Source organism: Heterocephalus glaber, unplaced genomic scaffold (assembly GCF_053883595.1).
Source record: "Heterocephalus glaber isolate CG9 unplaced genomic scaffold, H.glaber_assembly_v1.0 deba00001532, whole genome shotgun sequence".
Classification (NCBI taxonomy): Eukaryota; Metazoa; Chordata; class Mammalia; order Rodentia; family Bathyergidae; genus Heterocephalus; species Heterocephalus glaber.
This window is the reverse complement of record NW_028258330.1, coordinates 24,557,682-24,573,016: the sequence shown is the minus strand read 5'-3', so window position 1 is coordinate 24,573,016 and position 15,335 is coordinate 24,557,682.

Below are 15,335 nucleotides of genomic sequence, written 5' to 3'. Positions count from 1 at the left end.
GGTACCGTTCTCCGTGAGGCCCTGTGAAGGGGTGATCATCTCCCCCCCCCCCCCGCAACGCTACCCACTTGGCCTTAGTCCACTCTGCTCTCAAATTCTCTCAGTCAACTGGGGAGACCTTGGCTACCCCTCCCCCCACCCGCCTTTCTGTCCGCGCTTCCCCTTGTTCTGCTTCTTCCTCTACTTGCTTTCATCTCACTGCGGCTCCACTGCCACAGCAGGGTGAGGAGTGAGAGACCTAAGTTAGCTTAAGAGACTCCATTTTGTCTGAACTGCCCTAGTCCTGATGGGAAAACTGTCCTCTGTGTGAATTCTGAAAAGGGGGGGATCTTATCTCACATTTGTACTCCTGTGTGATGTCTCAACACACCAGATGTTCTTATCTCATGCCTATACTCCTGTTTTTAATTGGTGCTTAAGGGTTTAGACAAACAACCACAAGGGTGCATATGGAATCCACCCATCATAAGTAATGGGATGTGTGTTTACATTTTATAAGGGCTGGTTTTCCATTATGTATCTGGTAACTCAGAGGTGCTAACCACGCATCCTTTCTCACTTCTGTAGATACGCTTACTGCAGGGCTGGGGAGGGGGGGAGGAGGAAAGGGTTTTCTTTATAAAAACTGACCAAAAGTTCAGTCTGGGCCCAGTCTCCTTGCAGGGGATTTGGTCCTGGCTGGAAATAAAGTTCTCTGCGGACTTTACATCGTGTCGTGACTCAGGTGATTATCACTGTCAGGGACTTAGGCCCAACAAGGAGGACCCCAATTCTCTAGCCCCTCAGCCTCCTCAGGTACCTCACAAAGGTCTAGCTGACCCTCTTGTGAAGCCCACTTCTGGGGCCATTCCCTATCACCGTACCCTGCAAAAGGCCGTGACATTGAGTAAGGTGGTTGGAGAACCTTTGTGCTTTCCTGTTTCAATTTTGCCTGATCCTGACAGCTCAGAGGCGGACATGTATGTTCACGCCTCATTGGATTTTAGCATCCTAAAGGAGTTCAGGCAGAGCGTGCTAACTAATGGTGTCCAAAGCCCCTATACAGTGGGTTTGTTGGACAATGTACTTCAGGCTTGATCTCTGGTTCCGCATGATGTTTTTTACTTTGCGAAAACATGCCTTTCCCCTGCTCAGTATCTCCACTTTGAGGTGGGTGGAACTTCATTCATTAATCAGGGAACAAGCTCAAGAATGCTCAGGGAGATGCTCAGTCGAGAGGAGTTACTATTAATATGTTATTGGGCATGGGTGACTTTTCAGATTTAAGCAGGCAGGCCTGTTGTCCAGTGTTACTCTTTCACCAGCAAGAGGACCTCCTGCAGAGGGCTTGGGCTTCTGTGCCAGTTGATGGTGTGGCGATGCAATCTTTTACTCAAATCATGCAAGGGCTGTTGGAAACTTACACAGAATTTGTAGTGAGATTACAGTAGACTATTAGGAGACAGATTTCTAATTCCCAGGCAGCAGACATCCTGATTTTACAGCTAGCCTATGAAAATGCTAATATGGATTGCAAACAGGCAATAAATCCTGTTTGCTCCTCTAAAGATCTTGGAGCATATATTAAGGCATGCCAAATATTGGGTCTCCTTTATACAATTCAGCTCTGATGGCTCAAGGCATCTCCCAACATTTTCATGTTACACACAGTGATTTAAAATGTTTTAATTGTGGAAAATTGGGGCATCTCAGAAAAAACTGCAGAATGAAAGTGGCTTTACAAACTGACCCAGAGCCACTGAGTCAGGCATCCAGTGAAAATTAGTTACTGCCTGGCCTTTGCCCGCAATGCTGAAAAGGCCTTCACTGGGCTAAAGATTGCAGCTCCAAATATGATAGGGATGGTGCACTGCTGCCAGAAGCAGAAATAAGCCCTTTCCAGGCCTTGGGAAACAATAGGGAATCAGGGCCAGGGGGCTCTAGTCCCCCTGAGTCAGTGGTACCCGGTTCAGATCTGTGCACAAATACAAAATCAGATGGCATGGGTGTCCAGGGGGACATTTTTTCCCTGGTCAGGGGAACACTTGGGAGCTCAGGAATAGATCTTCCTGCTGCTCAGTTCACCTGCTGGAAGGTGAGACTCCGGTATGTGTCCCCACAGTAATTCATGGACCCCCCCCCCCCCCATCCCCAGGAACAATTGGTTTGATACTTGGAAAATTCTCTCTAACTTTGAAAGGCATTACTGCTATTCTGGCTATTGTTGATTCTGATTGTACCTCTGAATTGTGTGTTCCTGTTAGCTCCACAGGACTTTGGGTAATAGAACAAGGAGATTATATTGGACAATTGTTGCTCTTGCCTAAACCAAAATTAAATAATATTAGCTTTAAAAATTCCCAAGAGGATCATCAGCCAGAAGTTCCTCAAGAAGAGGTTTATTTCACCCAAGAGATTTCCAAAAACTGCCCCATGTGCAAAATTGAATTTAATGGCAAATTCTTTACAGGGCTGATAGACACGGAAGCGGACATGTCTGTGATTGGCACATCATTTTGGCTGTCATCTTGGGGCAAAAATCCAACTAAAACCTCTCTGGTAGGCCTTGCCCCCCCCCCCCCCCCCCCAACAAGTTTTTGCAAAGCTTCATTCTCCTGCCTTAGGAAGGGCCTGATGTCAATTGGGACATATTTGTCCTTACATAGCTCCCATACCTGTAAATTTATGGGGCAGAGATTTATTAGAAGAATGTAGTGTTGTAGTGACTACTTTGCCCCTGAAACCTCACTGGGTCAACAAATGATGTCTAAAATGAGATATGAACTGGAAATAGGATTAGGCAAGCAACTTCAAGGTGGAATCCAGCCTATAGAATAGCAACAGGAAAATAATCACCTTGGAATTAGATATGATAAAAAATTTTTAGTTGGGGCTATTGAAGTTTCTCTGCCCAAGGCAGCCTTGCCTTTACAATGGAAATCAAATGATCCCATTTGGGTTAATCAATGGCCCCCACCACAGGAAAAACTAACCATTCTAGAGCATTCATATTAGAACAATTTAACAAGGGGCATTTAGAACCATCTGTGAGCCCTTGGAACACACCTATCTTTGTTATTCCTAAAACGTCAGGCAAATGGACTTTGCTTCAGGACTTTTGTGCAGTTAATGTGAGCCTTGTTCCAATGGGGCACTGCAGCCTGGCTTACCAAACCCAGTGGCAATCCCCCAGAAGTGGGCACTTATAGATTTAAAAGACTGCTTCTTTAACATTCCTTTGTGGCCAAGTGACTGACCTTGATTTGCCTTTTCAGTACCTAGTATGAATTTTAAAGAATGATGAAGCACTTTCAGTGGACTGTGTTGCCTCAAGGAATGGCTAACAGCCCCACATTGTGTCAGCTTTTTGTAGCACAGGCTCTTCAAGCTACTCGTAAATTATTTCCTACTGTATATTTAACACATTATATGGATGACATACTAATCTCTGCAAATACACAACAGCTACTTTTACAGGCCTTTGTTCTTGCAAAGAAGGATTTAGTGCATTTTGGATTGTGCATAGCACCTGAAAAGGTTGAACTAACTGAGCCTTATACTTACCTGGGTACCTTGTTAGCAGAGCGATTGGTTAAGCCACAAAAGATACAATTTAGGACAGACAAATTAAAAATGCTAAATGATTTTCAAAAATTATTAGATAATATTAATTGCATTAGGCCTAAAATAGGGATAGACTTTTCCTCTCTTTTTTTGGTACTGGGGATCAAACTCCGGTCCTTGTGCTTTTTCAGGCAGGCAGTGGAACCACTGAGCTAAATCCCTGGCCAGATAGCAACTTTCCAATTGCAGAATTTGTACAAAATATTACAGGAAGATTCTGATCTTAATTCTCCTAGAAAATTAACTCCAGAGGCACAAAAGGATTTACAATTAATAGAACAAAGCATATAAAACCGTCCGGTTTTTTGGTATAAACTCTTAACTATCCAGTTCATTTGTTTGTGCTTAACACCTCCTGTTAAGGAAAGTATAAAATAATATAAAATAACTGCCTGCCTTGTTCTGCTTCTGTAACTTGCTTCGTTTGCTTGTTTTGCTTCTCAGAATATTGTTTTGCTTCTCAGAATAGCAATATCAGATGCTTTGCCATTAACCACAAGTTTGTGGGCATGAGATAAGCCACTGCCTGCAACATTGCCTAACCACAACCCCCATCCAAGTGAGGCCAGATGCCCATACCAAGATAACAGTAACCATGCCTCATGAGCAAAAGTACACACAGACCCTAAGATTTCTGTAAATCACATGACTAGACCTAGTTTAAAGTATAAATGTAAGCTTCCAATGTGTCCCGGGGTTAGCCCTTGAAGGCATGTTCCTGTGGGGCTGGCCTGCTAGCAAATAAATTTTGTTGTTTTACCCTTGCTCCTCTGTCTCCTGTGAGTTTTTCTGGTTACTCTCAGCAAAATCTACAACATTTGGTGCATTGGCTAGGAAACCAAAACTACAATGACTCTTGTTTGGTCTTGGGACACTGACAGATCGAGATATAAGGCCTCCTGACCCTCCCAGGCCTCCTGACCCTCCCAACCCTCTGGACAGGGTGGTGCCTCTCATACCTGATTAATCCTTGACCCTCTGGAGGCCCAGGACACCACCTCATCACCAGCAGTAAGGAGATAGAGAGGCATGGGCGTTGGTGAGGATGGACATGGTAGACCCCCTGGGACCAGACCCTAGATTCTCTACTTTGTAATTGTTGTGCTGACTTCGATCATTTGTTAAAGGGGCCTGATCACCCCACTGGGTATTGTATTCCATTTGGTGGACATTGTCCACAATTTGATTTTGTTCTGATATTCTGTGTCTTAGGAGGTCCTGGGGGTGGGAATGTTTAACCTCTGAATGATTGTGTGTGATTGTGTGATTGAATGTGAATGGACAGCGTAACAAATGGGCTGATCCATCTGTGTCCATGACTAAAGGGGGGGGCGCCTCTGTGCTTAAATATCCCACTGAGGTTACAGATGTGAGTGGGCCTGATCTGCAATTCTGTGGATGCATCTCCCAAGGGCTAAGTGGGTGCTCTCCCAATGAGATAAATACACCCTTATGGCTGGACGGTTCTGAAAGCGCTGGTCACACAGCCAGACAGGTTCCTGTGTGGATTGTCTCTGACGGTCAGCCCCCTTTGTTTGTCTTGCGTCTTCGTACAAGGGCACCCATACACACACCAACACTCTGATCGGCAGATCATGGGGACAGAAACATCTCCTCCTACTGTTTTGGAATGCATGGTTAGGAATTTTAAGAACAGTTTTACTGGAAATTATGGTATTCAGATGAAACCCCAAGACTTACAGCCTTTTGTGAGTTAGAATGGCCCAAGCTTTGCCCAGCTTGGACAACTGAGGGATCCCTAGATGAGGGTCTCCTCTGGTCCATCTGGCTAACAGTCGCTGCCCCTGGATGGGAACATCCAGATCAATTTCTCTATATTGATTTATGGCTCAAAATGGGCCACAGAATGCCTCCTTGGCTCCTAGGCTTCCTTCAAAATGTGCACCCTGGAAGCAAAAAGCAATATCTTGGTCCTCCATCAGAAAGGGGATGATGGTGGAAAGAGACTGGCCCTTTCGGACCCGGACCGAGAGAATTTAGACTTTCCCCCTCCTTACCCAACTGCACTGGCCCTTCCCTGGGCCCTGACGACATCAGCACCAGCCCCTGCAGCCCGACCTCCACCCCACCTGATTCAATCCAGCCTCTCCAAGACCCAGGTACCCCAAGATGAGGCAAATAAAAACAATGGAATTTAGGGAGCATGTCAAAAATAACATCCAGACAGCTCAACGAAAAAAGTTATCTCCCTTGAGACTTTAACTGAGACCTTGACAGCTTGGAGCCTTGTGCACCGAGCCTGGGAGCCTCTCAAGCTTCTGCTCCATGGCCATCAGTGGCTGATGGGAACTGTATAGTTTCCTTCTTAAAACTACTGCTTGCCAAATCTGCTGTCTTTCACACCATAGACTAGCCTCTCTCAAACATATAACATCATTACAGACAAATCCTAGGGCTCCCCTCTGGAGGAGGTCAAGCTGCCTCCCTCCTTTTGAGTTGCTAAATTCACTGGTGCAGAGGAGGTGGGGACAAAAGCGTGAGAACTGCTTGGCTTTAGAGCACCAGAGGGTGTGTGCTGTGGTCAGACTCAGAGGACAGAATAGGGCTCACACTCAAATTGCAAAAAACTAAAAAGAGAAAATAAGTAATAGATTAAAAACAGCTAAAAAAGCTCTGAAGAGCATAAGAAGAAAAAAAAAACACTCTTGGCTTTATAAGCCAAGGCCAATGCTATGGTATCAGCCTAATGCTGCTGTGAAGGTCTGGAATCCAAAACAAAGCCAGAAAAACTACAACTGTGCTCTACCAGGCAGAAAAGAGATTTTACAAGAGAAATCAAGTTACAAATTTTAGCTAATGGATAAATGTATCTTTGTTTTCAGTTTGAGTTGATGTTTAATTGATGTGTTTAAAATATTTCTTGTACATTGCAAATTCTTCAATTGTAATTATATAGGGTTAACTTGCTCTTTTCTGTACCTTGTTGATTAAAAAAACCTCAAGGTCACTACTGTTCTATTGGCAGCCAACCAAATTTAAAGTGTAACAATCTAAGAACAAAAAAGGGACACTTTAAAATTTTAACAGCTAAAGACAAGTTTGTGATAAAAGGTCTATAGTAAGTGAGATAAAAAAATATTAAAAAGCTATAAGTAAAAGAGATACAATTTTAATATAAAAAGTTTTGTATGTTTGTCTTATTAGAAAGATAAAAAAAAAATACAAGACCAGAAGGCCTAAGTATGTCAAATAGATGTGCGGAAATGATTTATCAAAAAAATGTGTTTGTTTGTTGGTTTCAAGTTTGTTATAAAAAGTTTAAATATGTTTACATTGGTTGTCATCAAGGAGTTGGATTCTAAATGTGTTACTATAGTATGTGTACATTGATCATCTTCAAAGGGTTTAAAGAGCCAACAGGTTACAAGATAACCTCCTCCTTTGTGGTGAGTAAAAAAAAAAAGAAAGACTGTTGGGAAGGGGCCAATGCCCTCCTTGAGTTCCTGCGGGGTATAAAGTTTCATGGAAAAAAAGCACAAGTTTGTAGACCAAAGTGCGGTATTTGGGATTTGACTTAGAAAAAAGACAAAGGAGGCTTGGTCCAGAGAAAAAGAAAGTCATTTATTCTCTGCCAAGACCCACAACCAAACAGCAGGATTCTGCCCAATCTGAGTCCCCGGGTTCATGGAGAAAACAAAGCTGCTATATGAGATGCTAAAAGACAAGGGAAAGGACTAAACAAGATTCATCCTTCAGAGAACTGAAAAAGGCTTTAGGCAGAACTCCTGCACTGGGCATCCTGGTTGTCACCAGACCCTTCAATTTGTTTTTAGATGAAAAAATCATGTTGCCTTGGGGGTTTTAACTCAGAAAATGGGCCCTTGGGAAAGACCCGTTGCTTACTTCTCAAAAGCTTTAGAGACCCCATGACAAGAGGATGGCCTCCCTGTTTATGAGCTGTGGCTGCTGCAGTCATATTAATAAAAGAAGCTGACAAGCTGACTTTAGGGGAAAAACTAACTGTGTATACTTCTCATTCAATAATGGAGTTATTAAATAGCAAAGGCCAGAATTGGCTCTCCAATAGCCGCATCACTCAATACCAAGCCCTGCTGTGTGAAAATCCCCACCTCAATGTTGTAACGGTAAAGAGATTAAATCCAGCTACCTTCCTGCCCATGGAATTGGGAGCCCCTGAACATGACTGCATCAGCCTGACAGAAGAATTATGCTCCACTTGACCAGATCTCCAGATGAACCCACCTCCAGATGCTGAGTATGTCCTGTATACGGATGGAAGTAGCTTCATGGAAAATGGAAGCTGCTGAGCTGGGTTTATAGTCACCACAGAGACCCCCTTCCTCAGGGATGGTCAACACAAAGAGCAGAACTCTGGGCACTAACCCAGGCACTTTGTTGGGTGGAAGGAAAAAGAATCAATATTTATACTGACTCAAGATATGCCTTTGCTACCATTCATGTGCATGGCACCATCTACTGGCAATGGGGACTTCTTACAACAGAAGGAAAAGACATCAAGAATAAGAATGAAATTTTAACTCTTGGAAGCATTTCCAGTAAGGTCTGAAAAAGCCTCTGAAGTGTGCAAAACATTATTGAGAGAGATAATTCCAAGATATGGACTCCCTCTGACCATCAACAGTGACAACGGTAAAAGTAGGAAGGATGAACAGAACTATTAAGTTAACCCTAAATATTGCCTAGAGACCCAGGCCCCTTGGGTAGATCTCCTACCCTTTGCCTTGATAAAAATTAGAAATGTGCCCAACAAGGGAAAGTTCTCCCCGCTTGATATCCTGTTTAAAAGGCCACCACCTTTGATTAAAAGCCTTAGGGACAATATACACAAAATAGGAAGTCTAATGCTTAACCAACAGCTTGAGGCTCTAGGACAGGCTTTTTATCAGCTACACAAATATGGGGAAAAGGATAATATTCCCATGGACACTCCTGCTCATTTATTTGAGCCAGGGGACCAAATTTATATAAAAGATTAGAAAAAGGGCTCCCTCACCCCAATGTAAAAAGGGCCTTATGATATTGTTACAACAACTTCCACAGTGGTAGAAGTTGCAGAAATACAGCCTTGGATCCATCATTCAAGAATCAAGGAATTTCATCCAGGAGACTCCTGAACATGGCAGCCGGATCCAGCAAGCCCGCTGAAATCAACGCTGCTGAGATGGTGCTCTCAAAGCCCTACTCCTGTCACTCCAGAAGCTGACAGGTCAACGCATGGCTGAAGAAATTAAAGGAGACAATGTTCTCAAAAGCCCTGTTGATAAGCTGAAGTATAGATAAAAGCTCATAAATAGTAGTACCACTTAGTTGACTGGGACTTTCCTACTCACTATTGTTGTTGTTTAGTTTTATTATTGTTTTGTTGTTATTGCTGTGTGTTTAGTTCTAATTGGGTTCCTCTTTGGCATTGCTCTGAGTGCTAGTGCCCCAAAAGACTGGAGCACTTGCCAAAAATACTGGCTTATTATCACATATTGATGTAGCATCCCACTTTTCTGTGTGCTTATGTGTTTAAGGTAAATACAGGACATTGGAACTTTGAACTGAGTATGTACAAGCCTAAAGATTCAAAGCTTGATGCCCAAACCAAACTAAGGTAATAAATGGAAACCCAAAGGGCATCCCCTGCCCATTACATTTGATGGATACTCAGGCCAGCACTACGGCTGGCCAGAAGTGATAGATTGTGGAGGGCATAATAGGGAATGACATACTGGGCAATGAGGTCAGAAGGGCGAACAAGAATGGCTATAAAGTTCCAAAGACAGCAAAAGGCTTAAATGGAAAAAACACACAATCCCCAAATTGCTATACTTGTAAAGAAACAGAATGTAACCCCCATTTAAAATAGTTATACCTAAATAACTGAAAGGACAGGTTAATTTGCTGGCAGATATAGTACTGCAAAATAAAAGAGCCCTCAATTTATTAACTTCTAAGTATGGGGAACTTGCTTATATCTAGGAGAGAAATGCTGTTATTATACTAATAAGTCTGGAGTAGTAATGGAATCCATGGATAAACTTAAAAGGAGGTTAGACAAAATGGAAGAACAATTTGACACTGAAAATCCAAATTCATGGGGTGACTGGACTCTATCTAAATAAAAACCATGGTTAGCGGTACTTGCTGGACCACTACTCACTTGCTAGCCTTAGCTACAATAGGCCCCTGCATTATTAATTGGATAACCAAGTTCATCACACAGAGAATAAACTATCCAAAACTACCAGATGTTAATCTCCATAAGATATGTAGAGTAGAGGGACATTAGTAATGTCGATGATGAAGAATCATCATGAATCAAAACAAATGGGGGAATGTTAAGGAAAGTATAAAATAACATAAAATAACTGCCTGCCTCATTCTGCTTCTGTAACTTGCTTTGCTTGCTTGTTTTGCTTCTCAGAATAGCAATACCAGATGCTTCACCATTAACTACAAGTTTGTGGGCATGAGATAAACCACTGCCTGCAACATTGCCTAACCGCATAACAGTAACCATGCCTCACAAGCGAAAGTACATGTAGACCCTAAGCTTTCTGTAAATCACATGACTAGACCTAGTTTAAAGTATAAATGTAAGCCTCCAATGTGTCCCAGGGTTAGCCCTTGAAGGCATATTCCTGTGGGGCTGGCCCGCTAGCAAATAAATTTTGTTGTTTTACCCTGACTCCTCTGTCTCCTGTGAATTTTTCTGGTTACTCCCAGCAAAATCTATAACACCCCCATTCACCTACAGGTTTAATAGGGCAGTGGTATGAGAAACAGGTCTTTCCCATGGAATGGTTGTTTTTATCTAACCAGTTAGTGAAATCTCTACAATTATATCTAGAGCAAATTTCAAAAATAGTTTTCTTGGGACATAATTAAACCCAACAATTATTTGGTGCTGATCCTCATTTCATCATTATCCCAATTGATAAGACTCAAATGCAGACGCTGCTACAAACTGCTTTGTATTGCCAAGTAGTCTTTGCAGATTTTATTGGACAGATAATTATCATCCTAGTGATCCTCCATTTCCATTTTTTGCACAACATGAATTTATTCTCCCCAAGGTTACTCAATTTCAGCCATTGCAAGGTGCCTCAACCTGTTTCACCAAGGGCTCCTCTCAGGCCCAAGCAGCAATTTGGAGCTCTTTCTTTAGCTATGTGTTGCCTACACCTGGTCTCTCTGCTCAGAGGTCAGAGTTGCTAGCCATTTTATTTGCGATTGAAAACGTCTCTTCCCACCCTCTTAATATTTTAAGTGATTCCTCTTACGCAGTTTGTTTGACTCAAAGACTGGAAGGAGCTATGGTCTGCTCTACCTTAGAACTTAAATTATGAAACTTGTTTTTAAGATTACAAAAGGCCATACAACAAAAAATTGCTCCTGCCTTAATAACTTGTGGGAGAGGTTTTGCCTGTGTCCTGACAGATAATGATGAAACCTTGTGGCTGCCCTCCTGGAACGTGAGACCCTGAGTTACGCTGGTGGAACCACCAACATCTCAGGAGAATGGGTGATAGCACCCTGGCTGAGAGCAATGAGCCAGCTGCACCTGAGTGACCCACCTCACCAGCGACAACCAACAAATCCATAGCGGGGTCCAGGACTGAGATGATGCCCCCAGAGGAAGAATAAATATAGATTTATAGTAAAGAAAGGGGGGGGCAACTTAAAGATGTTCCTTACATTTACAGGTATAAAAGTGCTTTTATTCCTTCTGACTCTAAAGAGATCTCTGTGAATTGACCTACAAAAATCAGTCTTATGTACAATTATAAACCTAAAAATCATAAAAGGGATATTATAATTCAGTTTGGCCAAATATATTTGAGTGCACTCTAATTTTATAAATTGTCTTATATGTTTGTCTGTTGTCTGTCCATTTGTACAGTTGAGCTCAATTTTTTTTCTGTTTTCTTTTTCACCTTTTGAGAATTATTTTTCTTCTCTTTCTCAGAAGATATTCACCTATTATTGAATTGGCTTACACACAAATGTTATTAAGTTAAAGTCATGCCCTTCTTCCCCCACGTTGCTAACTGATCAAAGTGACATCAAGATTTATTTTACAAAAGTAATGTGTATTACCGCTTACTTGCAATAAACAAATTGCAATAAGCAGTTATAAAAATAAAAAGATATATTTTGTTTGTTTGTTTGTTTGTCAAAGTAAATAGAGACCATGGGTACTCCCTTTGGTGAATGAAGAAGTGGCTGCCCAGAAAATAATTATTCTCGTCTTAATTCACTAAAGGGACCCCCAAGTAAATTTCATAATCTTATGGGAGACACACCACAACAAATACTGCCTCAATATGTTATTATAAATTGATTACATTGGTTATCTTTGAAGTTTAAGTTCTAAATATGTTATTATAAAATGGTTGCATTTGGTTTTACATAAGTTCTAAATATGTTATTGTGATATATCTACATTGGTCATCTTCAAAGGATTAATTTCTGTGGCATAAACAAAACAGTGTTATTAGAAAGATGCTTTTGGTACCAAACTACATTGAAGAGCATAAAGTTTTATATAATTGTGATATTTATTATTGCTCCTCTTCTGGTGTACAAAATGTATTCATGCCCTCTAATTGTATGGGTCTTCCAACATATTGTTTATGGTAATAACCTTTTGATTCAGATATTTGCCCTTCTCTTACGCTCCAGCCACCTATGATAATAGGTACACTTGTAGGCTGATATATGTTCCGTAGATGACATCCTACAAAAAGATAGCTGGGCCAGGGATTTAGCTCAGTGGTTCTGCTGCCTGCCTCGCAAGTGCAAGGTCCTGAGTTCAATCCCCAGTACCAAAAAAAAAAAAAAAGCATTCTGAAAAAGATAGCTACTTAGGGATTCAACCACAAGAACAACCATGACTGGCAATAACAACAGTCTTTTAACTATATTTTTATTCCAAAATGCTTAATATCCAGGTAAAATTATGATAGTTGAGTTCACTACTCCTCTAACAACGCTAATGTTATTGATCTTCTCTTCTGGGTGTTCAACAACCAAAGTTTAGAGACCAGAACTAAAAAGGTATCTGGGCTAAAATGACAGCCAATATTTTGGCCCTGGCCCTCCAAGGTCAACAACAACAACAACAACGAAAAGATCCAGGACATGAGGGAAGCTTCTCCAAGATCCTGTATCCTTGATGAGTCACCCAACCTCCTGAGCAGGGAGGTTGCTGAACACCAAAACAGTAAAGATCCAACAAAAAGTGTGCCAAAGGAATGTCACCTGGAGGAAAAAATATCTCCCATGTTTTCGCAGAAAGCAACATGGTCAAGCAAGACCGTGACATATCCTGATGGCTGACACTGACAGGAGCTAAGAGGCTCTATGCGTGGTTCCAAGATAGTGCCTGAGGAGACTCAATTGACCTTGCTAGATAGCAAGAGGTTGATTTTATTTAATATAGATCTCACTGTAACTTGGTCTTAAATACCCAGTAGAAAAGTATGACTGAAGATAATATTTATTTGAGTTCAACAAAAGTTTTGTTTTTTAGCCAACATTGTTTAAAAAAATTACTAGATTTTTAATCCATTTACAGCCCCAATTAAGAGAAATTATGCTTATAGACAGCTAAGCCAGTCAAACACACTATAGATCCTCACAATATATAGGGACAAGCCATTGTTGGGTGTGCTTACTTTTCCTAAAAACACCCTCAAATAAAACAAAAAGAAAGGGAGATATGTCAGGAGCAATGCTACATAATTTTAGGGAAAAATCATTTGATTAGGCCTAGTTCTCCTGCCTACAGGCCAGCCATGGCATTCCAAGACATAATTCGATTTTGGCCTCCCCTCACAGCTGAGACCTCAAGGATCCTGTGATACTGTGATGCTCCAGGGCAAGACCACACCAGCGGGAGAAATCCTGTGAGGAACCAAGTCTTCATCTGCATATTTCCTCATTGATCTAGGGATTCCGCCACTCCCCAGTCATCTGTTACTTTTGTTTCTCCTGGTACTGAATAAAAGGAGCTGCAAGCTCAGGGGCTTTCATCTTTGCTGCCCAGAGCAGCACTGATCAGGCCCGAAGCTCAGCTTCTTCTCCAAGTCTCATTTTTTCTACCTTTCCTGTATAATAAGTTAATTCTCCTTGTGCTGCCTTGGCTCACAGGAGACTAGGACTTACTGCAGAGGTTCTTCCTTTTTTTTTTGATACTGAGGATCGAGCTCTGGTCCTTGCGCCTGCGAGGCAGGCAGTGGAACCACTGAGCTAAATCCCCGGCCCCCATGCAGAGGTTCTAGTAACGTCCCCTTTCCCTGTTCCCTACACTTTCTAATATCCTGGAGGAGCTGTCCACGCACACCGAACCCACCTGAATTCAATGGAAAAGTAAAATTCAGAGGTGAGAGTCTGGGAACGTGAGGCAGTGAAGACCCCTCTGCTGCCCGCCAAGAGCCTCTGCTCCCTTCTGAGGCCTGACCCAGTACTTCCCTGAGCTGTGAGAAGCCCTCAGGCTGATGTGCTTTGTGAGCCCTGGATGCAGGCTGGTGCCTCATCTGGTGCCGACCGAACAAACAGCAGCAAATTCTAATGCTGGGGAGAACCTGGTCTCTGGTGTGGAAACTTCTGGAGGGTTCTAAGAATGCTTGTACCACATGGAGCTTTTCTTTGGGCCTGCCGAGCCATGCCAGGGTCAGGAGAGGTTAGCAGAGTCACCCTGAGTGCGCAGGCCAGGGGCACTGGCTGCCAGAGCAGGACACACAAGTGGCTGTGTCAGCATCCACCCCTTATGCTGTCCATCAGGGTCACCCATCCCTGGGTGTGACTTTGCTAGATGGCTTGTTGACTTCTCATAGGGTTTCCTTGTGATTCATTCCCTCCTCTTTCATAACTCAAGGACATAGTCAAGGCATGTGTAAAGCTCTTTCTTTGCTTGGAGACACCTGGGACAGAGTGGGTGATGGTGGGAGGTCAGGTTCTGGAAGACAGCAGCTGCACAGGAAATGTAAGGTTAGTGTTTGCTGGTTCCAAAGTTCTCACTTTAAGGTCAAAAGCAAATGACCATGTTAATAGGATTTGGTAGCATGTATTAGCCAAGATATTATTATTATACTTTTTGGTAGTGGGGATTGAACCCAGGGAGCACTATACTACATCCCTCTCCCTTTTAAACTTTTTTTTTTTTTTAAATTTTGAGACAGCGTCTTGCTAAATTCTCCCTGATGATCTAGAATTTAACATCCTCCTGCCTCAGCCTCTTGAGTGGCTGGGATTCTAGGCATGAGCTGGGAAGAGAATATTTTTATTCAAAATTCTCAGAGTTGAGGCAGAGGTTCGCTGTGAGTTTGAGGCTAGCCTGGGCTACATAATGAGACCTTGTCTTAGAAAAGAAAAAAAAAAAATCTCAGAGTCATAAATTCATGGGCTTTTTGGGTTGGAAAATTGTTCCTTCTAAGAAACTTATGGAAGAGTTAATGAGTTCTGATTTCTGTGGATTAGGCCTCAGTTTTACCACCAGGTGCTGCTATTCTGCCTGGGGTAGAGAGGGCTCCTGGGTGAACTGCCTCATCTGAGTCACTGGGATGGATGCGGGTTATTGGGGGAAGTTCAAAGGCGTCTTCCCTCCTGAAATCTGGGGAGGACCAGCTCCTCTCCTCTTTGTGTGGTGGGACCCAAGGAGGGCTGATGAGGGAGGGGACAGAGGTGGCAATGGGCAGTGGGGAGGGCCTGCTTGGGATGGAGGGGAGTTATTAAAGCCT